The sequence below is a fragment of the Octopus bimaculoides genome, chromosome 15, assembly GCF_001194135.2.
Source record: "Octopus bimaculoides isolate UCB-OBI-ISO-001 chromosome 15, ASM119413v2, whole genome shotgun sequence".
Classification (NCBI taxonomy): Eukaryota; Metazoa; Mollusca; class Cephalopoda; order Octopoda; family Octopodidae; genus Octopus; species Octopus bimaculoides.
The window spans coordinates 43,034,340-43,038,163 of NC_068995.1; the positions used below are offsets into that span (position 1 = coordinate 43,034,340).

General features: G+C 32.2%; 1 protein-coding gene across 4 annotated transcripts in view; it reads left to right on the forward strand.

The window, feature by feature from the left end:
• The window catches only part of LOC106880835 (RYamide receptor), a 438,750-nt gene that overhangs the window by 106,337 nt on the left and 328,589 nt on the right, over positions 1-3,824 (forward strand). Inside the window, exon 1 of one of the 4 annotated variants that reach the window (XM_052973296.1) lies at positions 1,037-1,159. The exons of the other annotated variants lie outside the window; for them this stretch is intronic. The gene's annotated coding sequence lies outside the window, so the exon portion shown is untranslated. Of the gene's footprint in view, positions 1-1,036; positions 1,160-3,824 lie in introns of those variants that run through there. 4 annotated transcript variants of the gene reach the window in all.

Here is a 3,824-nt window from a genome sequence, read left to right on the forward strand (position 1 = left end):
TATGTCCAGTTTGTCCTCGTTAGGCAGCTCCAGTGTCTCCGGTATGTCACTGTAAACTTTCTGACTTGCTATAAAAAGCACATTCAATCCATACCCCCAGCAATTTATTTGTTGGGTTCTGCTTATCATAATTATCCTTACATCTTCTCCTTCTCTTTCAGGAAAAACTGCTGCCATTACCCATTCCAACTCTATTTTCGGTGGGATCCTACCCACTCTAATCCACGCTGGACGTCTACCCAACTTACTGGGAAAGAGCATCCAATTTCCATTGGCTAGTATTTTATTGGCGTATTTTTTTGCTGCCTCCTCCGATACAAATGTTATTTCTACAGATGCCTATGTCTTGCCTCTTGTAAAAAACAACACATCTTCTTGGAATTCCTTCAAACACTCCTCCTTCGTTCCACTCTCTATTCTTTTATTTTTCCTTGGAAAGGATTTATATTCCACGACTCCAATTTCCATTTTCGTCTTTTCCTCCTCTGATGGGGACAACTTTACGTTTGGCCCCTCCTTCTTTATATTTTTCAATTTTCTCAGCCATGTCTTCATTCCAAGGTATTTCATATTGCTTCAGCAGGCCTGGGACGACGGAGGCTCGACTACCCGCCGCTGTTGTATACGTCTTCATGTTCTCCATCTCAGCAACGCCCACCAAAAAATAGTGGTGTTATACTAAAAAAATCGCAGCGAGTAATAACACGTCCGACCAGTAAACTCCCGCCAGACGAAATAGCGCCAAGCATTTCGCCCGGTGTGCTAACGATTCTGCCAGGTCGCCGCCTTAAAACCTTTTACCGGATAATGTTAAGTTAAACAGACAGTTTTTCATACTGCGCTGTAAGATCAGGATGAAGTCCATTGTCAAAATGGGGGTAGCTAGGTTTTAATAGCCAAATTGTGAAACTCTAAAAAAATTGGCTATACCTCAGCAAACCTTTATAAGCAGAGATAATTGTACCCCAGTTTTTTTTTTGTGACAGCTTTTTTAATTTTTCTGTGAGACAAGTTTCAATTGGATTCTGGAAGCTATGACTGTCAGTTTAGTTTATGCACTTTGTGCTTGGTATTAGGCATTTATGGTATTACATTATGCTCCAGGAATTCGCCAGAACTTTTTGATCGTCAGTTTTAAAATACTTTGTGTCACATCGTGGTGAGTAAAAAAAAATCTCTTCTGTTATATTATAATATTTATGTGAATTTTGAACCCTGCATTTGTGGAAGGTTGTGTAGTAATTTTGCTAGCTATTTTCTGTTTTGATAAATGTTAAAATTTGTATATATAGCTAAATGGTGTATGAATTTAAGTTGTTCATGTAGCCAATTTTTGTATTAGACAACTAACCGTAAATTTTGTCTAATGGTTAGTCAGCATGTTTGTATGAAGTAGTTTTGTGTGAATTTAAAACAAAGTAGAATATTTGTTTGACAATTTAATTTTTTAACTATAATTATTGATGTAGTCTGGCAGCCGTTTTGAGTCACGAAGGTTTAGTTTAAATGGTTGCTTTGACATTAGATTTATTTATGCTTAGGTCGAAGGTTCGAAACCCAAGGTTCAGAAACCGAATTTGTGAAGACAGATTTTATGAAATTCAAATTATCGGAATCCATATTTTTGGGAAAACCAAATTTGTGAGGCCAGGTTTTGTGTGAGGCCAGTTTTGGTGGAACCAAAATTTATGAATCCTGAGCTACGAATACAAGTTTGTGAAATTAAGTTGAAGCCGTGGTTCTGAGTCAGAATTTCTAAACTATTTACATATTGCCTTTCTAAAAATTTTGACTCCACGTCTAGTGTAGCATTAACTTATTTTTTTCGTATATATTTGTTTTGTATGTAGGCTATTTTTTTGTTTTTTTTTGCTGATAATTGTTAATAAGATTTTACAAAACTTCATAGTGTGTTGTTGTTTTGGGTTCATCCCATCTTTGTTGGTTGTGTAAATTCGGGTTATGGCCACCAGGTCGTAACAATACTTCGTTTTTGTTTCTTGATGGGCTGAGTAATACTACCTTATGACCTTACTATCTAACACACACTGTCTGGTTTCATTTCCACTCAATTATTATTTATATTTTTTCTTCCAAAATTGCTTTTGTCCATTTGTCAATGGATGTTGACTCTCATCGAGAAGTTGGCAAAATCAATGAAAATTTTAGAAGAAAGAATATGAATAATAAATCAGTGGAAATTGAACCGGTGTGTTAGATAATGAGGTATTAAGAGAGGGTGATTCTTTCCAGGCAATAAATATATATATATATATATATATATATATATATATATTACATACAAAAATAAGAGGAATGACCAGCAAAAGTGGACTCCTATATGCTAGAAATAGATGCCGAATAATTTTCGTGATTAGATGATTCGGCATCTATTTCTAGCATATACGAGTCCACTTTTGCTGGTCATTCCTCTTATTTTTGTATGTAATAATTTTAATCTTCGGATTTTTTAATATGCTAGACCACTGGTTTTAATTGATTAATATCAATTTCTACTCTCATTAATAAATTTTATATATATATATATATATATAATATATTAGTCAAAACTCGTTATTAAATCGCCAAAAATACATTGCTGATAACTACAGAAATCAAACGAAGGCGTGATTTAATAACGAGTTTTGACTGTTATTTCAAGCAGGTCGACATACTTAGTATGTCCTTTGATTAATTTTAATCCCTCCGCTGTTTAATGCTTTTTTTTATTTTTGGCTTGATGTCGCCTGTATCATTGACTCTGTTATTATTCTTAAAGTATCTACATTGGATAATAAAAACATTAATGATACCTTCATAAAATAATTTTATATATATATATATATATATATATATATATATGTACACAAATATATAATATACGCATTATTTGTGTGTGTATGTGTGCGTTCTTTTGTGTGTCGAATAGATTCAAATTAAACTATTATTTTGAAGATGAAATATATAAAAGATACTTTCTAGTATGTGCATGTGTGTGCATATGTTTTTATGTGTGTGGAAGATTGTGCGTTTGTGTGTCTTCTGGTGTGTATGTTTGTGCTTGCATGCGCGTGAATGTATGTGTACGTGTGTTTGTGTATGTAAATGAGTAAAAATTCTCAAATTTCCTTTGTTATTTCGATCACTTCGTAAAACATAATCTGCAAACGTTTATTTAGAGATTTCGATAAAAGTGCAGACAGAAACTGCGTTTATATTTTCATTTAGGCTGTAGAACATAATTATGCAAATAGAGAAAAATAAATTTATTTGTGAAATTGTTAAATGATTAATAAATTGTCTTGAGTATTTCCTGACAATACAAAATGCGTAGAGACAGTTACAGCTTCATTTTCTGCTTTCAATACTTTTGTATAAAACAGAAAAAAGAAAGTTTGTGATTATAATATTTACTAAACATAAACCGTTGTATTCGCCTTTCTCTTTTCTGTGTACTATTGAGTTTTTTATATTGTTAATTGCTGTTATAATGATATTTCGACGTCAGGTGAGATTTGGACATGCACGCACAAACACATCTATCCGTGTATTTATGTTTATTGCATAGATGTGTGTGTGTGCGTATGTGTGTATCTGTGTATATGTCTATATGTATGTATGTATATATATATATGTGTGTGTATATATATATATACATATATACGTATATATATATATATACGTATATATATATATGTATGTATATATATATATGTGTGTGTATATATATATACATATATACGTATACATATATACGTATATATATATATATACGTGTATATATATATATGTATGTATATATATATGTGTGTGTATATATATAT